Raw genomic sequence first — 22,730 nt, 5'->3', positions numbered from 1 at the left:
GCTGTAGGGACCAGCCAGGTCCCCAAGCAGCCCGCTGGAGTGGGGACGGAGGTCATGACAATGATCCAAAACGTCACACAGAACAACCAGCTCAGTGGAGGCAAAAGAAAAGGGAATGGCGAGGGCAGCCAGCACGGCCCAAAGAAGAATAAGTCTGTAGACAAGTTTAAGCTCGTCTACGAGACTTATATAGAGCTCACCCACTCTAGGGAGAACATCTTCCTGGCGAACTCTACTCGCCTCCCCTGGAAGAGGCCGGAGCCGTTGAAGCACCAAAAGGGGAAGAGAGACACTTCCAAGTTTTTCTGTTTTCCCAACGATGTTGGCCACAGTACCGATGATTGTAGGCATTTGAAAGATGAGATCGAGACTCTCATCCGAGCTGGCCCCTTGGCCCAGTATGCACGGAACAGGGTTCCAGCAAGCCGACCTGCTCCGGAAGTCCTAGTCAGTCAGCCCGGGTCTCGGGTAGATCAGGACGTCCCTCCTCCCGTGATAGGAGGAGAGATATCCACAATATCTGGAGGTTTGCATATGGCTAGCACGAGCAGGGGCGCCCAGAAGAGGTACGTAAACGAACTCAAGGAACATAATGGAGTAGAGTTTGTCCCGGAGCAGCGTCTAGCAAAGCAGCAGCAATTGGAGAGACAACCGATCATTTTTACGGAAGAAGATGCGGGCCATGTCCAGTTCCCTCACAATGACCCTCTGGTCATAGTAGTTCAGCTCGCTAATCGGAGGGTTAGGAGGGTGCTGATCGACAATGGGAGTTCGGTAAACCTCCTATTCCGGTCCACGTTGGAGAAGATGGGTTTGACTGTCGCCGAGCTGAAGGTGACCACCATGATGTTGTATGGTTTTTCGGGAGAAGGATCAGCAGCAATAGAGACTATCGAGCTAGTAATCACCCTAGGAGAAGGACCTCGGACAGTCTCCAAACTCGAGTTCGTGGTCATCGACTGCTCCGCTACGTACAACGCAATTTTGGGACGACCCACGCTTATAGCCTTTGAGGCAGTCACTTCCATTTGCCACCTCGCGATGAAATTCCCTACTTCCATGGGAATATGCACTGTCCATGGCGATCAACTCGCTGCCAGGGAATGCTACAGCATTTCCATGAAGGGAAAATCGAAACCCGGGCAGCTAGCAATGGCCATCCAAGGTGGTGGAGAGAAATCTCAGGAACCCTTAGCTGATCCTGAGATTGAAAAACCTCAGAGTGCCGAAGGGGAAAATATCGTCTTAAGTGAGGAAATTGACCTCCGAATAGGCGAGGACAGGTCCGAGCTCCAGGCTATTGAGGAGCTCGAGGAAATAAATATCGATCCGCAGAACCCTTCACGGATGGTCAAGCTCGGGAAAAACCTTTATAGCGAGAGGAAGGCGGAGCTGACTAAATTTCTGCAGGATAACCTGGATGTGTTTGCGTGGTCCCACGAGGATATGGTGGGAATCAGCCCGAGCGTCATCATGCACACCCTTCATCTGGGTAAAAGCGTTTCGGCTAAGTCTCGGAAGCAGAGGCGCCTCGGAACCACCCGGGCTGAAGCCTTAGAGGAAGAAGTAGCCCGACTCAAGAAATGTGGCTTTATCCATGAAGCCAAGTTTCTGATTTGGGTCGCCAACCCCGTGCTGGTTCCGAAGCCCAACGGGAAGTGGCGGACCTACATCGACTTCTCCGACCTGAATAAAGCCTGCCCCAAGGATTGTTTTCCATTTCTAAGGATTGACCAACTGGTGGATGCCACGGCGGGGCATGAGCTCATGTCCTTTAGGGACGCGTACTCTGGCTACAATCAGATCGCTCTGAATCCGGCGGACCAGGAGCACACCAGCTTCATGACCCCGACTAACGTTTATTGTTACAAGGTCATGCCATTCGGGCTGAATAACGCCGGTGCTATGTACCAAAGGTTAGTAAATAGAATGTTCGCAAACCAGATCGGGAAGAACATGGAAGTGTACGTTGATGACATGCTGGTCAAGTCAAAGACTGCCGATAACCATGTTTCCATCCTGGAAGAATGCTTCAAGATACTACGGGAGTATGGCATGAGGCTTAATCCGCATAAATGCACTTTTGGAGTCGCATCGGGGAAATTCCTGGGTTTCATCGTCAATACCCGAGGAATCTAGGAAAACCTCGACAAGATCAGATCATTGCTCGAGTTTCCCTCACCTAGGTCACGCAAGGATGTCCAAGGCCTGACAGGAAGGGTGGCAGCCCTCAATTAGTTTATTTCAAAGTCCACCGATAAGTGCTTTCCATTCTACAACCTGCTCCGAGGAAATAAGAAGTTCGAACGGATAGAAGAGTGCGAAAGCGCTTTCCTCGACCTAAAGGCACATCTGGCCGAGCCACCCATATTATCCAAACCAAAAGCAGGAGAGCCTCTTTTTCTTTACCTAGCTGTCACAGAGGAAGCAGCTAGTGCCGTATTAGTCCAGGAAGAAGACCGGGTTCAGAAACCAGTCTACTACATCAGCAAGAGACTTCTCGGAGCTAAATCCCGGTACCCGTTGATGGAGAAATTGGAGTTCTGCCTTATCACGGCCTCGCGAAAGCTCAGGCCGTACTTCCAGTCCCACTCAATACATGTCTTGACCAATCAACCTTTAAGGCAGGCTTTGCAAAAACCTAAAGCATCGGGACGTCTGTTAAAGTGGGCTATCGAACTCAGTCAGTTCGAGATTTTGTACACCCCACGAACTGCTATAAAAAGTCAGGCCCTCACCGTTTTTGTAGCAGAGTGCACAGGATTCCGGGAGGATCCTGCAGAAGACTCACCCCAGGTCACCTCAGCCCAGGCATCGTGGAGGATCTTCGTGGATGGTTCATCCAACGAGAACGGCTCCAGGGCTGGAATCATTTTGATATCCCTTGAGGGACATAGATTCCACTCGGCACTGAGATTCGGATTCAAGGCCTCCAACAACAAGGCCGAATATGAAGCTTTGCTGGTCAGGCTGAGGACAACCCAGGACATGAAGGCGAGCTCCGTCCAGTGCTTCAATGACTCCCAGCTCGTGGAAAACTAGGTTCTGGGCGAATATCAAGCACGAGGACCCAAGATGGTTGCCTACCTAGCAAAGGTAAAAATGGAACTGTCCGCATTTTGGCGAGGCTTGCTCGAGCAGATACCTCGGGAGCAGAACGCTATCGCAGATGCTCTTGCCAAGCTCGCCATTTCCGGAGAGACGGAAGATCTGGGGTTGGTTCCAGTAGAGTTCTTGGAAAAACCAAGTATAGAAGAAGTCCGGACGGAGGTCGAGATGATCGACGCCAGGCCGACCTGGATGACCCCCATCCTTGAGTATCTCATCGAAGGAAAGGTACCTGAAGGGCGCAATGATGCGCGGCGAGTACTGTATCAAGCTCCCAGGTATACGATAGTAGACGGGGTGCTATACCGGCGTGGGCACTCCCTACCTCTCCTACAATGTGTTCTTCCAGGCGAAGCAAAGGCCATCCTGCAGGAGGTACATGAGGGTTTTTGCGGAGATCACACTGGGGGGTTAAGCTTGGCTTTAAAGGTCCGGAGGCAAGGATATTACTGGCCCACTCTATCCAAGGACTCGATCTCATACCTGAAGAAGTGCGACAAGTGCCAGCGATTCGCCACAGTTGCTCGAGCTCCCCCAGTCGAGCTCAAGATGATCTCATCCCCATGGCCATTTGCAGTTTGGGAGATCGACTTAGTTGGCGCCCTCCCTACTGGAAAAGGCGGGGTCCGTTATGCCGTGGTGGCCATCGACTACTTTACGAAGTGGGCTGAGGCAGAACCTTTGGCAACGATAACTTCCAAAAAAGTCCTCGATTTCGTGGTTAAGAGCATTATCTGCTGATTCGGGTTGCCCAAGAAAATCATTTTCGACAATGGGACTCAGTTCGACAGCGACCTATTCACCGAGTTTTGCGAAAGGTACGGAATCGTGAAAAGTTTCTCCTCCGTGGCCTATCCTCAGGCAAATGGTCAGGTCGAGGCTCTCAACAAGACGTTAAAGGCGAGCCTCAAGAAGAGACTAGACAAAGCCAAGGGGGTCTAGCCAGAATAGCTCCCCCAGGTTCTCTGGGCTTACCGGACCTCGCATCGGACTCCTACGGGTCATACTCCTTTCTCACTGACCTTTGGGAGTGAGGCAGTCCTCCCCGTGGAGATTAAGGTACTTTTGCATAGGGTCCAGGCATATGACCAGGACCGCAACCACGAGCTACTTTGCACTTCCCTTGACTTGGTTGATGAAAGACGAGAAGATTCGCAACTCAAGCTCACACATTATCAGCAAAAAATCACTCGTTATTTCAACTCAAAAGTAAAAAAGGGCGCATTTAGCATTGGCGACCTGGTCCTCAGGAGGGTTTTCTTAGCCGGTAAGGATCCCAAAGACGGAGTATTGGGACTGAACTGGGAAGGGTCATATCAAGTCATGGAGGTCATTAAAGAGGGAACTTACAAATTAGCTCAGCTCGATGGAGGGAAGTCCCACGAACTTGGAACGCCATCCATTTGAAGAGATATTATCAATGACCCCCTTGTAAGGCCTATAAGGCCATTTTTTATGTATTAAGCAATGAGAATTAACTTTTCGTTTATGATTGTACATGTTTACAAGTGTAATCTAAAGTAACCATGAAAGACATTTTCCTAGTTACTTGGGGGGCATATGGTGCCTGGATATAACCAGGTCGCCTTAAAAGGCTTAGAAGTTAATTCAAATTGATTGATCATTGTTCTTCTTATAGAGCACGAGATATTGATGAAAATTAACATGAACTAAGCCGTACCCTGGATATGACCAGGTCGTAAAACTTAGAAGTCAGCGTAAATCGATTGATTGTTGCTTTTCTTAAAGAGCACAAGATATTGATTAAAGTTAACACGAACTAAGTTTTCAAATTAAGTTCCTGGATATAACCAGGTCATAAAACTTTGAAGTTAACGTAAATCGATTGATTGTTGCTTTTCTTAAAGAGCACGAGATATTGATAAAAGTTAACACGAACTAAGTTTTCAAATTAAGTTCCTGGATATAACCAGGTCATAAAACTTAGAAGTTAACTCAAATCGATTGATTGCTGCTTTTCTTAAAGAGTACGAGATATTGATAAAAGTTAACACAAACTAAGTTTTCAAATTAAGTTCCTGGATATAACAAGGTCATAAAACTTAGAAGTTAACTTAAATCGATTGATTGTTTATTTTCTTAAAGAGCACGAGATATTGATAAAAGTTAACACGAACTAAGTTTTCAAATTAAGTTCCTAGATATAACCAGGTCATAAAACTTAAAAGTTAACTTAAATCGATTGATTCTTGCTTTTCTTAAAGAGCACGAGATATTGATAAAAGTTAACACGAACTAAGTTTTCAAATTAAGTTCCTGGATATAACCAGGTCATAAAAATTAGAAGTTAACTTAAATCGATTGATCGTTGCTTTTCTTAAAAAGCACGAGATATTGATAAAAGCTAACACGAATTAAGTTTTCAAATTATGTTCCTGAATATAACCAGGTCATAAAACTTAGAAGTTAACTTAAATCGATTGATTGTTGCTTTTCTTAAAGAGCACGAGATATTGATAAAAGTTAACACGAACTAAGCTTTCAAATTAAGTTCCTGGATATAACCAGGTCATAAAACTTAGAAGTTAATTGAAATCGATTGATCGTTGTTTTTCTTAAAGAGCACGAGATATCAAAAAAAATTAACGCGAACTAAGTTTCTTCGAAAAAGTAACTAAAATGCGTGGAGGCAAAAGGGAGTAAACCAATTTAAAGTAAAAATTAATTGTCTCGAGGTGGAAACACCTCATGCAAAAGTTACAACAAAAAATAAGAATTATAAAAGAGTGGGAGCAAAATGGAAAGGCCCTAAGTTCCGCTAGGCTGCCCCGTGGAGGTCGCTGTCTCGCCCTCCTGCTCAGCTGTGCCAGAGACTTCCCCGGCCTCGGAAGGTGCTTCTTTCTCGCGGCGAGCTTTAAACCCTTCCAGCAAGGGCTCCCAGAAGTCCGCTGCCAAGAAGGAGAAGTCGCCGTTCGGGTTATAGGCCCAGCAATGGTACAACATGTCCTCCATGGAGGTGCCTGAAGCTGCCTACTCGGCCTCCAGGGTGGCCTTGGCCTCAGCCTTCGCAGTATCTAGGTCTGCCCGCGCAGCGACGAGGGCGGCTTTGGTAGCCTCGAGCTCTTGTAGCTTGGGGCGGGCTTCTTCCAGCTCGGCCTGCGCGGGCGCCAGGGATCCTTCATCGTCTGCAAGGAAGTCTGGTGAGTGGCCACAGCTACCTGATGCTCGCTCCTCATATCCTCGAGCTGGGCCTTGATCCTGGCTATTCTCCGGTGAAGGGCAACGGCACTCTGAAAAAACGGAGAGGCAACTGCCTTCGAAAAAAAAAGAGATGGGAGAAAGGAAAAACAGGGCAAGGCATGATAATCAAAAACCATAAAAGGGTAAGGTCAGCTTACCATTAGGGCCATGCCCAATGAAGATTCCAGCACGCCCACCGGGCTCCTTGTTTCGATGGCCCTAAGCTCCCTCTCGTTGAATTTGTAGATGTGGCTGACGGCGTAGTTCACCGTCTCATACACCGTCCCCCGGAAGGCCTCTGGAATCTTCTCCAGGTCCTGGGGGTCAACCGAGATGCGCACCTCGAAAGGTGCAATTGTCGAAGCACCAGGCTTTGCCCCTGTGTCCTGGACAAAGGCCGGAGCTCGCGGAGGGGGTGGGCGCATGCTGCTCCCCCCTACAGCAGAGGGAACAGTTTCCACGACCTGGGCGGCTGGGGGCTGCTCTTTCTCCTTTGAAGGAGACTTGGTGGGGGTCCCGGCGGCTTTCTTCGACGTTTGGAGTTTTTCATTTTGGGCCCGAAAGCCCCGACGGAGGAGTTCCCTTCGATGAACGCAGCTCGCAGACCCTTTCATCGAGGCTGAGACATCTCTTCTGTCAAAACAAAGATATGGTTAGTACACAAGTTAGCAGTCATACAAAAACAAAGGGAAAAAAATGCGAAATTCAAGTATATTTATGTACTAAAGGGAATCCTACCCCCAAGCAAAAGGAAGAGTCTACGGTTACGACCATCGGCCCCGAAGCTTCTTCGGGGGAATCTAAGATAATCACTTCTCGAGCTGGCGCGGGTTCTAGATCCGAGGCCGGCTCAGGACTAGACTCTTCTATGTATTGCCTAAGTCCTGGAGCTACGGTGCCCTCCCGGAGTGATGGCCATGACCGAAGGTTAGTCCCATACTCCTCGAATAAGACCGACCTAAAGGCTAGGGCGTTGACTACAACTATGGTACCCCTAGGACGGCTACTTTCGTAATCCAGCACGAGCTGGTCAACGCAGTGGAGCAGGGTTTCATCTAAGTCTGGGTCACTTCGATGGCGTTGGACGATCTGTTTGGGATTGTACCTAGCTAGTCGGGGGTCGGCAGTGGCCCTATCTAAGTTCCTAAACATGTAAGGGTTACCTTAACTGGAAGCACCTGCGGTTGCTCCGGACCAGATCCTCTCCTCATCCGTTCTCTGGGCGACCTCCAACGCCCGCTTCCTCGTCCTCACGAGAGGCACCTCGTCCTCTTCGTCCTCCTCATGTTCATCCCCCGCGACCTCCTCCACAATGATAGGCCTCGTATCGTGAGCTGGGGGAAACGCCCAGGACCTCCTCAGGTTCAGAGTCTAGCCTTGGGAGATCAGCTTACAAGCCACCATCATCTCGTCTGTCACGAGCTGACGATAGTCCTTTTCACTGGGGGGCAAGCCTGCCAATGTCTCGTACTGGCTGTCGAGGATCACAGACTTCTCTGTCCTCGCGAAGATAGCTGCAGAATTATCCTAAGTCAGAAATGAATATAAGGGAAGCTAGCCGATACTTAACTTACGAGCTAAGGATGAGAGGCACTTACGAGGACGATTGAAGTAGTGCAGCTCGCAGTTTCGGAACCCCGTCGACATAAAGAATTGATCTTTGAAGTCATTGGGGTGGCTGGGCAGCTCGATGACCGCAGCCGTGATGGGGAGCCGGGTTAAGTAATAAAACCCGTCACCTCGCCCCCGCTTCTTCGGGCTGGCCTTGAGGCAGAAGAAATACAGGATGTCCGCAGGAGTGGGGACCTCCCACTCCTGTTTCAAGAACAAGTATCTTAACCCTGCCAACAAACGATAAGAGTTTGGGGGGAGCTGGAATGGGGCCAACCTCACGTAATTGAGGAAATCGGTGGAGTACTGATCCAACGGGAGGAAGGCCACTGCCTTGAAATGTTCGTCGCACCAGGCCGAGAACGCCTCATCAAGCAGCGCACAGCTCCGCTCGCCTTCTGCGGGAGGTCGGGCAATCACGGTTCCTCTCCCCAGCTCGATGTTACGGGAGAGTAATATTCTATTTACCCTCGCCTGGTCAATAATCTTTGAGACAATCCTCTCCGCCTCAAAGAACGCATCGGGAGCCACCTCGAGCTCCTGTTCCACTGCTGGCCCGAAGTTAGGGATCGGGGATTCAGCCATCACCTCATTTCCTTTGCCTTGTCGGGAGGACAAGCTTCCTATAGGCTTCTTGGGAGCATTCTTCTTGGACCCCATCTGGTCGCCTAGCGAACAAAAAGAAGAAATTTTAGAAAAAGGCGACCTAAAATGGAAGAGAATCTGAACGTGTTTCTTTGACACGAGCTGAGGTAAGCCCAGCCCGTGGAAAGTGAGACCACGCGGGTCTATGCACACGCGCCTATGCTCTCAACAAATCCTCGATTACTCGGAATTCGCGTGTCAGGAGGGTCAGGATAGAATTTTTCCTTGGAGGGAAAGTTCCATTAGGCAAGAGAGGCAAAACCGCCTGTCAAGCGTGTCCCCTAAGCTACCCAGTTTTGCACCCAAAATATTGGATATTTTGAACAAGCCTACCAAAAATCCTACCCAGAAAATTTCCCCAAAAAACGCACCCTATAAACCATGCTTCTAAAAGGTTTCGTACCACAAACAATACCCTAACCTAAAAGGCTTTTACCCTTCATGCCCACGAAAAACCAACGAAACCCTGCATGTGGCTACAGTAAATATTTACCTAAGCTACAGTGAAAAATAATTTCAAAACGTGCACAGTCAGGAGACTTACAGTATGTGTTGGTTGAGAAGAGGATGAAGGGATCGCCTAGGTAGGGGCTTCGTCAGGGTAGTTGATTCCAAAGCTTCAAAGGAACCCTTGCACCTGAATTTCTGGGACGCCGAAGATGGTAGCCGGAAGAAAAAAAAAGGGGGCATTTTTGAGAGAAAGAAGAAGAGAAAATTCTGAAAAATTTCAAATGAACGTGTGGCCCATGCGTAAGGTGGCCACCCCTTTTATATACGTGAAGGACCACGTGTGGAGGACCGTTGGATTGCCCTAATGTAGGATCCAAGGCCCTCCACTCGAAAGACGAAACGACGGCTGAGTATAGGCTAGGCCATTAAATGCGGTTCTCGAAAGACGTACCATCACCAACCACGATGTTCCACGTATTCGGCGCCTACGTAGAATGTGGAATATGAAGAGTTCATGGGGAAGCCTAAAAGCCCCTACTGTGGCCTTATGCGGCGTCGTGTACCACGAGCAGGGGCTTGGGGGTAGATGTACGCACTGTTTTTCCCACGGGCTATTAGCGAGCTGAGATACGGCCTGAACTGTATCTTAGCCACGTGGACATCCCCACAAACCGGAGCTGCCATCGAAAGATCCTACCTCCTCAGCTCGAGGTAGCCTAAGGGTACGCCAAGGTTAGACTGAGTTGGACTCTGAAGGCCGCAGGTCGAGGGAAGCATCCAGCTCGTGGTACGAGCTAGAGGTTGAGGCTGTGACCTTTTATAAAGTCAACCACGCAAGGTAAACGTGCATATATCAGACATCACGTGTCCGATATATCCCTGACTTCTCGGACACGCAGCATGAACATGCGTATTCAGACACCCACGACTGGGTTGGGCCGTGCGGCCCATTATCCCCTTACCTATTGATTTGACCACACTTATGTTTCAGGTTTAGGAATTAATCATGAATTTCACAGAGTTGACATGATAGGTAAGAAGGTCACGGGATGACCTTCTTACCAACTCCCAGGTGCCTTCTCCTATAAATATGGAGACCCTGGGAGTGACAAGGGGTTGGATTCTATTATGTAAAAAATATCCTGTAAAAGAATACCAAGCATATAGCAATAATATTGACTGGTGGAGTAGAAGAATTTTAACCTTTGAACCACCTAAAAAACGTATTTTGTGTCACCATTCCATTTCCAAGATCATTCATCTATTTCGGTTCAACATAAGCACTAATCCCTTCCTCTTTCTTTTCTTAATTACCTGTTGGCGAAGAACCGCGTCAACAAATATATATATCAAAATTATATATTTAATTTAATAAACATATTTTCAGAAATTTAATAATTAATTCCAAATTAATTATTCAACCTCGATTATCATATAATTGTATATTTGACCTGAAGAACAAAATTCTTCCCAAATTTCCAAAATACAATCTCACCCTTGTATCAACTCTTGCCTTGATATAGTGTTGATAGAACCACCCTAGGGACCTATGTAACTATAATATCAAGCTCCAATAAATATTAGATTATTAATCAAAGCTCTTTGATTCAATGATCATATTTATTAATCTTATGATTACTCCACTATAGTGAGATTGAACTCTTGATAATCATAAACATATATCTATAGAGAACTTTACTAAAGAATAAAGTGTCCATTGATATAATCATTACATACAATGCTAATCCTTTATTAGTGGTTCATAATTAAAAGGGAATAAAATTATTGTTTTACCCTTTTAACAAGATCTTATTCCTAGTGTAACATTGACTTTACTAGTGAAGGTTGTGTCACAACAAGTTTGCAACATGAGCACTCATAACCTTTTCAGTTCCGAAAGGCAACCCAATAGGGAATCATTATTCAATCTATAAGAAGGTATAGATTTCATATTTGTTAAACTATGTCCCCAGCCATATATATCATTGAGTCCCCAAAATAATTGTTCTTAGTCTGATCATTCTGACAAACCTTAACGCATGAATCAAATGATAAGATGACATATATAGGAGTTCATAGTATCCTCAGGATTAAGATCATCGTGTATATGATCATCATTTGATGTGTTGGATTAATACTATGAAACAGTGTTTAAACAAGTATTAAAAAATCACATCTGGTCCAGTTCTATATATCACTGTAGATAAAGTACCTTCACTAAAGTGTCCTACTACAGAAATGACCCGGATCTAGGTCACTTGTATTCATAATACTAGCGAACCGTACTAGCAGTAATTAATCTAAAGATTCCATAACTCTATTTTACTACAAACTTTTTCAAGTTTATTATCTTAATCTCGATCCTCTCATACCAATATGAGATTATGACCACATAGATAGACTTTGGAATTTTCTGATATTTGCTTAATATTATCAACATAATATCGGACATAGTCTATATAGATTATACTTCAATTCAATTATTTCATTTAAAATATTTGTCAACTACAATTGCTTTAAGGGAACTATTCCCAACATGAATTCCATGACCAATATTTGGTGTTGGATATAGATGTTGAAAATTACAATGTTTTCATAAAATATATCGGAGGTCTTGCCGACTACATCCGAAAAGAACTAAAATTATTCACCGTGGAGTCAATTGAAGAAGTTATCGCTAAGGCTACTGACATCAAGGCCAAATATAAAAGACTTCACTAGAAGCATGACAACCAATCAACTGCAAGTAAATCTGATTGGAAGAACAATGACAAGCAAATAAATGATGGCCAAAAACCAAAGAATTTTTATGATCCTTGTTAGATCAGTGGACATGTCAACGACAAGTGATGGGTATTTCATCTTGAGTTGAAACCCAAGAACCAGAGGAACAACAAGGGAAGGAATGATAGGAAGTCCACACTTACAGTGCAACAGGTTGAAGCAACCTGACACTACACTTGCCTTAATGACAATGCCAACAACTGTTGCAGATACATACAACTGTGAAGAATTGTTTCATTTTGATATCCAGGTGAAGCAAAGTGTTGTACATGCGATTGTTAATCCTTGAAGTCAGAAGAATCTAATTTCAGAGGCTCTAGTAAGAAAGGTAAGGTTAGAAACTGTGCCTCACCCTAATCCTTTTCCATAAGGCTGGATTCAGAAGAAAATTGACATGCAAACTTTTAAATTCGCAATCACTAATCGTTACATTGATGAAGTGACATGCGAGGTGGTTCCATTGGATGTATGCCAAATTATATTGGGAAGTCCATATCTATGGGTTCGTGATGCAATTCATTATAGATGGCTTCGCAAGTATCGTTTGGTGAAGGATATAAAAGAATACTACATCAATGCTTGTGAGTCCCAAACTATTTATGATTTATTGACGGCTAACCAAGCCAAATAGTTGGTTAAATCTTGTGGATGATTCATCTTATTGATGATTAGACCACAAGATCAGTGTTCAGATTATGTCACTTTATCAGTAGTGACTCTAACACCTTCACAATATTCTGACATTGGAGAATTACAAAAGGAATTCTCTGATCTTTTTGAGGATGTGCAAGGACTACCACCACAGAGAGATATAGAACAAGAAATTTAGTTGGTAAGAGATTCTCTTCTACCAAACTTTGGTTTATATTGTACATCTTTGACAGAGAGTGAAAAAATCAAGAAACTAGTACAAGGACTTCTTGAACAAGGGGTTATAAAGCCAAGCTGCTCATCATGTGGTTCACTGGTACTCCTTGTACCAAAGAAGGATGGAGGATGGCGTATGTGTGTTGACTACATAGCAATTAATAAGATTACCATTAAGAATTGATGTCCTTTACCAAGGATTGATGATCTCTTAGATCAGCTGCATGGTGCTCATTACTTCACCGAACTCAATTTCAAATCTGGATACCATGAGGTGCACATTTATGAAGAAGAAACTTGGAAAACTACTTTTAAGACTAAACATGGATTGTTTGAATGGTTGGTTATGCTCTTCAAACTATGTAACACTCCAGCCACATTTATACTGCTGGTGAATGAAGTACTTTGTCATTTCATTGATGACTTTGTCATTGTTTATTTGGATGATATCCTTATCTACAGTGTCACATGGGAGGACCATCTTCAACATATTTCTCAAGTCATGAAAGTCTTACAAGCCAATCAACTTCGTTTGAATGGTAAGAAATGTGAATTTGGGAAGAAGCAACTTATATACCTAGGGTTCATTGTTGGTGCTAGAGAGTTCAAATTGGAACCAGGAAAGGTGCAAGTTATCACTCAATGGCCCACACCCCATTCAGTGACCGAATTTAAAATTTTTATTGGTGCATGCCAATATTTGAGAAAGTTTATCAGACATTTCTTACAAAAAGCCAATAAAATATTTGACTGGTTAGAGAAACATGAAGAATCTTGTTAGTTGTTGAAATGAAAGATATCCGAGGCCCCAATATTAGCGTTGCCAAACCTGTAAAAAGCATTGGAAGTTGAAGTAGATGTATCTAACTATGCAATGGGAGTCGTGTTACTATAGAATGGTAAACCAGTTGCATACCATTCTAAGATGTTTAATGGTTCATGTGGATGCTAAAAATTCTACACATGTTAAAGGCCCACATCTCATGCTAAGGTCCCATGAAGACCCAAATACATACATGTGCCTACACCCCTAGACGTGTGTTGGGAAGCCTCGCCAGGCAAAGCCCTGTTAGCCATATGGTGCCTCGTCACACCAAGCCACAACACCTCACAAAATCCTCGCCTCGTGCCTCACGTGCCAAGCACCTACACTCTGGTAAGACTTTGTCCTGCACCTCACACAACAAGTAGCTGCACCCCGCGAGACCCTCGTATCGCGCCTCGTGCACCCAGCAGATGCACCCCGCGTGACCCTCTCTAGCGCCTTGCGCGCCCAGCATGCGCACCCCACGAGACCCTCGTCTCACACCTTGTGCGCCTAGCAGGTGCACCCCACGAGACCCTCATCTCGCGCCTCGTGCGTCCAACAAGTTCACCCCACGAGACCCTCGTCTCGCCCCTCGCACACCCAGCAGGTGCACTCTACGAGACCTTCGTCTCGCGCCTCATGTGCCCAGTAGGTGCACTCTATGAGAGCATCATCTCACGCCTTGCGCGCCCAGCCGGTGCACCCCACGAGACCTTCATCTTGAGACTCGTGCGCCAAGCAGGTGCACTCTACGAGACACTCGTCTCGCGCCTCGCACGGCCAGAATGTACACCTCGTGAGACTCTCATCTCGCACCTCGTGCGCCATGTAGCTGCACCCTCGCCTAGCATGCCTAGAAACTACACGACGCCTCACAACACCGTGCTTTCCATGGCAGGTGTCACCAATGGAGAAATTATATGAGCAGAGGAGGAACATTCAATGTTAAAAGGATAGGATGCCTTGTGAGGGTAAGAACCTACACATTACTCAAAGAGATCGTATAGGTACAAAGTACGTACGAGGGTACGACCTTGAAGACCCCAGGTATCTGACCCTAATCTCCACGCCAAAAAAGTAGTGGTCGTACGAGTAAGGTGCCTGATGTGGTCCTTCCCAGCCAACCTCTGACATTTGTACTAAATAGGTGGTGGAGGTACAACCAGGTTCTAGAGTTGAGGTGCACCTGCAGACCCTTGGCGCGTATTGGAGCTGACCAACATGATCCTCGCACAACTACCATCTGTAGGCTTTATATGAAGGGACGTGTCCCTAAGGACCACCATGTATATTAAGTCAATAGTGCTCTACTATTAATATGGCCTCCCTTCACCTGAGAAGGCGGTGGAATTATTTTTTGGGGGGGGGGGGGGGGCGAGAGAATTTTTTAACCAGTTATTTCTAATAAAAACAGATATTCAACATTCTCTCTATTTTTCACTCCAGAATTCTAACATTTACATTTTGTCTTCTTGAAATCATAAGGAAGTTTGCTTGAAGTTTAGTTAGTTTAAGTTCACTTCTTTTACAACTGAAAAAGTTCTTGATCTAACTTGGTTGACGAGATCTTACCGTCAACAGTTTGGCATCGTCTGTGGGAAGGATAAGTGTCAAGCCAGTATTCTTCTGTTGATTCCGGTAGAGAAAGATTCCAAGACGTTCCAAGGGTATGAGAGAACCACAAGAGGTTGAGGTCCACTTGGACAAGATTAGCCACTTGGACAAGATTAGCTGAAAGCTTCCCTGAGGAATCCTTCACCATTTGAAAATGTGGATGCACCAAAGGAGCCCAAGAGAATTTTTTTGCGGGGGGGGCGGGAGAATTTTTTAACCAGTTATTTCTAATAAAAACAGATATTCAACATTCTCTCTATTTTTCACTCCAGAATTCTAACATTTCCATTTTGTCTTCTTGAAATCATAAGGAAGTTTGCTTGAAGTTTAGTTAGTTTAAGTTCACTTCTTTTACAACTGAAAAAGTTCTAGATCTAACTTGGTTGACGAGATCTTACCGTCAACAGTTTGGCATCGTCTGTGGGAAGGATAAGTGTCAAGCCACTATTCTTCTGTTGATTCTGGTAGAGAAAGATTCCAAGACATTCCACGGGTATGAGAGAACCACAAGAGATTGAGGTCCACTTGGACAAGATTAGCTAAAAGCTTCCATGAGGAATCCTTCACCATTTGAAAATGTGGATGCACCAAAGGAGCCCAAGGCTCCTGAAGATGAAAGGGGGGCTTCATCCCCAGCCAGACAGCCCGATGGAAACCGTCCAGGATCGGCGGCTACCCCTACGGGGGGTGCCGAAGCATTTCTTCCCCCAAGGCCACCGCAGATACTGAACTCTGGCCGGCAAGATCAGGGTCCATCAATGTGCAGACTTGAGAAGAGTCCCCGAGTACATTCCATAAGATCGAGCTCTAGGACTCAATTCTTCGAAGAGGAGATACGCGAGTTACACTGAAAGAATCGAAGGCTAGAAACCACCTTAGAGAATATGCAAGAGGTGTTGAATGGCCTACTATAGGGAAAGTCAAGCATGCCTCTTCCTAGATGAAAGGAAAAATGCCATGAAGGAGGAGAAACCACAATCCCTGTAGATGATGGGAGGACTCGACTCTCCACTAGCAATACCCACAACCTAATCAGCATGAACGTCCCTGACGGGCGAAGCAGCCTAAGAGGCTAGAGCAGATGAACAATGCCAACCCTCAAGACTAAGTTGAGGTCACCTCAAGAGAAGCACCCCAGACTTAAGGGAAGAACTCAATAGGAAAAGGACATATGAGAGGACCACACCTCCTGTGGCTCCTCTAGAAGGCAAAAAGAAAGGAAAGACCAATCCATCCAACTTGAGAGGCTTCTTGAACAAAAGGAGACAAGACTTAGATACCGAGATGAGGACCCTACTGTAACGCCCTACTTCCTTAGAGCCGTTACCAAGTGAGATTTAAACGTGCGATTAACTCATTAATCAAGGTTTTAAGACAAAAGTGTAGCTAAACCATAAACAAAGTCACATAATTTTAAAATATATCCATTCATTGAAAAACTATAAAGTGTTTAACATTTGGGATCCCGAAATACTGTTTAGAAATATTTACAATTCGAAAATATGATTAAATTTCACTAAATGACAAAACTAAGTTTAATACAAACATCTCCCAAAAATACCCCTGGCCGTGGCAGCCAGGCAGGCCAAACATGTACGCGTCGCTTCACGCTCTCCGTACTCATGGTTGGTCGACCTTTCCCTTGCCCTTACCTGCACCATAGAGCACCCGTGAGCCGAAGCCCGGCAAGAAAACTCACACAAGCAAATATCATCAGCATATTTATCATTTAACATATAATCAAGCCGCCAACGGGCTAAACACATACGGCCATGCCGTCCCAGGTGCTTTACCAGGCCCTGGGTTCGCGGTCTACACTGTGAGGATATCCCAGGTATCCTTTAGGGGTCTCACCCTAGCAACTCGCACTCCACATGCTTAATGCTACTCCCGGCCCCTTGTGGTACTCGGCCTTGCCGTTCTCCACCCTCGTCGTTCCTGGCCCTCGTCGTTCTTGGCCTTCGTCGTTCCCAACCCTATCCGTTCATTCACAAATATGCACACGTAGCATAATTTAACAAATAATTTAAATATAATAAACATAAACAATGGGCAACGCCCTGCAACATAATCGCATAGGGTCATGCCCTGCAACACAAACTATAGCGCCTCGCCTTGCTCTACGGGTACAGTAGTTTTCTTACCTGTGTCATAAGCTACCCGAGCACCGCGATCACGAGCACAGTCCTCTAACCCGAGCCTTGAAGAGAAACCCTAGTCACAACGCATAAATAAAATAAACTATCAAGTTCCAACTCATAAAATAGTTTCGAGACATACTCTAACCTCCGGGACCTTGGTTTCTACCAAACTAGGTAGTATAAACCTTCCCGAGCCTTAACAATCAAGTTCCCAATCTAAAAACCCTAATTTTGCAAAAAATCCACTTTTGGGCCGCGACCCAGCCTCCCTTAAGCACCGCAGCACCCCCCAAAGCAGAGGCAAAATTGCCTCTCATTTGACAGCCTAGGGTCGCAGCCCCCAAACCTTGCGTCGCGGCGCCTGGGAAGTTCCTCGAAGCCCCACTAACCTATAAACTCAAGCAGGCCGTGGCGCTGAAGAACACGGCCGCGGTGCGAGCCCGAAACCCAGAATTCCCATGCAAACTTTACGAGCTAACTCCCTTGAAATCATTCTAAATACATCCCAACACCAGAATTGAGTCCCATACTCATCCTAACACACTTTAAGCAACACATAAACTTAGAGAAACCAACCAAAATCCTACCATAACTCAAACTCAATTATCTAAGTTCTAACCCCTCAAACTCCAATAAAACAGAGAAAATTAAACAGAACTCAAGCTTAGATCCTTACCTCTGGTGATGATTTTGAATTGGACAACTCCAAATCTCCTCCCAGCTCTAACCCCTCAATCCACAAGCTTGCAAACCACCAAATCCTCAGCCCAAATCTTCAAGTTTCCTCAACCATCAACAAACACTCAAGAGAGAGAGAGAGAGAGCTTCCTTCTAATTGTTTATCCCCTTCAAACCTCTTCTAGAGCCTTATAAGTAAAATAAATCCAAGCATACCCCTTACCAAAAGACCCAATTGCCCCTTAAACTTATCCTAACCCCTTAGGTAACCCAAGGCAATCTAGTCATTTGTCATACCCCGTTAAGTCCCCGAGTAGTCTTATAAATCCTTATTAATCCCAACATATCCCAACTATTACTTAATTACTACCCGCTATTTAATAATTCCCAAACACATTATAATATTCCCAAAATACCCCTAAGCTCCTCCCGAGTTGAGTATTTGTCCCAGTTGTGACTTTCTAACTAAACTGCTCCCTAGGACTGTCTCGGATCGTGCATCACAAATATATCACCACTCACACGTGGTAAATATCCCAATATTCATAATTATCACATTTATGCCCTCAACCGGCTAAAATTACAAATATGCCCCTAATAACCAGACGGGGCCCACATGCATATTTAATTCACCTAAACATGCATTTCTAATCACATACTCATCAAACTCACAAATTATAATAATAAATCACTTATTGCCCTCCAGACACGCTAATAAAGACCCTAAGCCTTATTAGCAAATTTGGGATGCTACACCTACGGAGCAAGATAATCACCACGTCTGGGGGTTACACTGTCAAGGACGAGTTTGATTACGAATCACCCTTCATTAGGGAAATCCAAGTCGTTCGGCCCCTAGCCAACTTCAAAGAGCCTCACATGACCCCTTATGAGGGAAATGTGGATCCGAAGTACCATCTGGACGCGTTCAATGACCTAATGAAGTTGAGAGGAATTAATAGCAGAGCCAGGTGCCACTACTTTATTGTCACGTTAAAGGGCCCTGCATACAAATGGTTCAAAAGACTCCGGCCAAGGTCCATCAGGTCTTGGCAACAATTTTCTGATGAATTTCTCAAGCAACATCATGTTGTACATGACTACACTATACCAAGAACCAGCCTCGCTAATGTGAAACAAGGAGAAGAAGAGAGCTTGAAGAGCTATATCCATAGGTTCAGTACGGAGGCAGCCAAAGTAGGAAGCCTAACCCATGGGGAATTAAAAATGGCCATTACATTCGGGGTGTGCCCGGGTAGTAAGCTGTGGGATAACATGCTAAAGAGGGAGGTCACTGACTTAGACGATTTCTACAAACGGGCACAAAAGTACATTTGTGTTGAAGACGTCCATGAGAACCTGAAGGCATCACTTGTCAAGCCCTCAACCCCTGAAGGTTCGAATGACGCAAAAAAGAAAAGAGTGTACGAAGGGCCAAGAGATGACCACCAGAGGAAGCAGAAACACAGAGGTAACCCTAGGCAAACATCCTACACCTTCTACACTGACCTAACACATACTAGGGAACATATCTTTGCAGCGAACGAGAATCAGGTCCCCTTTAGGAGACCCCCACCAATGAACATATATCGATCAAAGAGAGATCCCGGAAAGTACTGTCAGTATCATAAAGACATTGGCCATACCCCGATGGAATACACTCATTTAAAGGTGGAAATTGAAGAACTCATATGCAGGGAGCACTTGGATAGATACATCCGAAGAGAAAATGAAAGACTAGATGATAGACCACCCTCGCCACGAGCACGGGATGTAGCCCCAGAGGTGCAAGGAGAGGTGAGGACAATCTTTGGAGGACCATGATTCAAAGGAGAATTGAGAAAGGGGTGAAATAGATATGCGAAGGAATGCAGACTAATTCCACCCCCCATGCATGTTAAGCTTAGAAGAACGACCCCCAATCGAGTTAGCCCTCACCATGGGAGAGCCGCCAACATAGACCACTATAATGACAAAATTTGTCGTAGTAAACTGTTCCTTAGCCTTTAATGCGGTATTAGGGAGACCTTCCCTGAGAGAATTGAAGGCGATAACCTCAGTATACCACTTGGCCATAAAATTTCCAACTCCTTAGGGGGTAGTGAGTGTGGAAGAGGAACAGAATGAATCAAGGGAATGCTATAGCACATCCCTCCGCACAGTCATGAGACTGCCAGAACCTATGGAGATGGAAGTGCATGGGAGCATAAACTCGGATGAGTTAAACCCCAGATTTACTGAAGAGATCAGAATCGATGGTTGTGCATACACGCCTGAGAGGGAACATCGGGTAAAGCTCCACTTTTAGTATGATAAATCAAAAGGGTTACCATAGTTAGGCCCCCAACATAGTTGTGAGTCCTCCCCTTAGAAGCAGCTATGAATTAGAGGGGTAACTTGGATGCCCTGGTATGTAGTAAGAACAATGTTTCCATAGATACCTATGTATTCTACTCATTTTTAATGAATATGTTTCTTATTGGCATGTCACACTCCTCATTTACGTGAGCACGTATCTAACTCTTGTGTACCTATCACCAATTGGAATCATTAAAGTGCATGAGAAAAATGATTAAAGTGCCCGACGAGATAAATCTCGCCAACCACTTGGGGGGTAGAGTATACAACCAAAAAGGGGTCCTAAAAAAGACCCATTTAAAAAAAAAAAAAAAAAAAGAAGAAAACCTTGCAAGGCAACTCTTGAGTTCATGAGGATTAGCTACCCTTATGAACATCAAGAAAGTCAAAAGGTCCTACAGGAAGAACCTCCTAATAAAGGCTCATACCTTCATGAGAGGAAAGGCCTCAGGAAGAGCGTCCACCAATAAGCCTAGAGCGGCCACCAAGACGTCTAGCCAAAAAGGGTCCTAAAAGAGACCCTTTTAAAAATAGTACTATGCATAATGATGAGAAGGACGCTTCTCGCAAAAAATAACAAGCACGAACAAAAATATATAAAAGGTTAGCCAGAACCCAAAGGGTCAACATATCCTTACAAATACAATCAAGGTGCACCATAGAGACCATTACTACCGGTCCAAATAAAGTATCAACGAGTTATTAGAAAGAAAAAAAGACCTATCGAACCCCTTTGGCTCCTACATACAGGAGTGGGCTCAAAAGGACCTCAAGCATAAAGAAACAAAAAAAAATGATCATATATATATATATATATAAAAGAAGAAAGTTGTGATAATGTTGTAGGATAAAGTTGACACAAACCACAACAGGACTTAACAAAGTTCCTGAAGGAAAAAGCAAAAAACCAGGAGAAACATCTTTAGGATAATAAGGTTTGAATAAGCATACAACCAAATTGAAGTGAAAAATAAAAGCTGTAGAAACGAAATCTCAAGGCCTCCCTCCGCGAGCATTCCAAAAGGCCACCTTAGCAACAACATGGTCACCAAAGGAGGAGAAGTCGAAACCAGGATTCTTCCTCCATATTCCATACAGGGTGCGCTCTACGGACTTGTACTCAACCTCTGCCAAATCAGCCTCTAGGAGAGTGACCCTCTCCCGCAACACCTCAGCCTTAGCTTCCACTCTCCTCTTCTTTTTAGATGACGAAGAGGCCTTCACCAGGGCTTTCTCCAGCTTGAGGTTGACATCAGCAAGCTCTCACTCAAGCACCTGAACTCTGATCACTAGATGATCCCTTTCAACATTGGATGAAGATAGGTCATGTGTCAAGTCCATAAAGCACTGAGCCACCAGAGAAGCATGCAAGGAAGCAAAAAGTGAGAAAACCAGGAACCCAAAACATAAAAAAGACAAATGTAAGATGCGTGAACTCACCCAAGTTGTGGAGTGCACAAGGGTCTCCCCAAGCTCTGCCATGGTAAAATTCTCGAGACCTCTCCACTCGGCCACAGAGATACCCTCGGTAACTTGGGCATACCTTCACACATAAGGGGCTGATGTGCGACCCAGTCAGGATGTCCCCTCCAAATCAGGAGTGCCTAGGTGAGCAGGGACAGATGACCCACTCATCGAGAGAGGAGGAGGCCGAGGAACATCAAATGAATGCTACCTCGAATAGCCATGACTTGTGGGGGCACAAGGAAGATTATCAAATCATCAACGGAAGGCAGAACGAAGCACCCTTGCATGGTCTGTGAACCACGGGAATGAGAAGTCATGCCGTGGTCTGTTGGAGTAGAAGAGGGTCGTCCCCTTGAGGCTGGAGATAGCCGAGCTAGACATTTAGATTCGAGTGAAGCCTCCTCAGGCACCCATTCAACATCACCCTCATTTGAGTGAGGTTTTGTCGAAGTTTCCTTCTTCTTTCGCTCAGAAATGTGCCATAGTAGGTCGGGCTACGAAACCCTGCATAGACCATAGTGATTGAGGTTGGCCACAGTAAAGAGATGGGCAACCATTTTTGTTGCAGGGTCTGGGTCGAGGAAGAAATCTACCGGCGCCGCCTCTGACTCATGAACGTCAAGGATACTGAAACTCTCTGAACAATCAACTCAGTTGCCAATATGAGAATAAGTTCCACAATAGCAATGTCAATATAAAAGGAAAGACTTGAAGTACTTACTTGGAGATGAGCGAAAATGTTCGCGGACAGAAATGGGACCTTTCACGAAGAAAAAGTCCTGCTTCCATGAACCTGGGTTAGAAACGGAATCTTCCATCAAGGGGACCTGAGAGTTGGCTTTTTGTAAAATGTAGAATCCCTTAGATTTCGGAGTGGGCTTGAGATTGTACATGAAACGCACCTCCTGGGCCATGGGAGCGTGGCCATTAAGCTTCATGAATGCCATATACAGGCAGCTTAAGGTCAACCAACTGTTGGGTGCCAGCTGAAGTGGAGC

The sequence above is a fragment of the Humulus lupulus genome, chromosome 4, assembly GCF_963169125.1.
Source record: "Humulus lupulus chromosome 4, drHumLupu1.1, whole genome shotgun sequence".
NCBI classification, from domain to species: domain Eukaryota; kingdom Viridiplantae; phylum Streptophyta; class Magnoliopsida; order Rosales; family Cannabaceae; genus Humulus; species Humulus lupulus.
The sequence above is the reverse complement of the archived record's forward strand: the minus strand, read 5'-3'. Positions refer to the sequence as shown.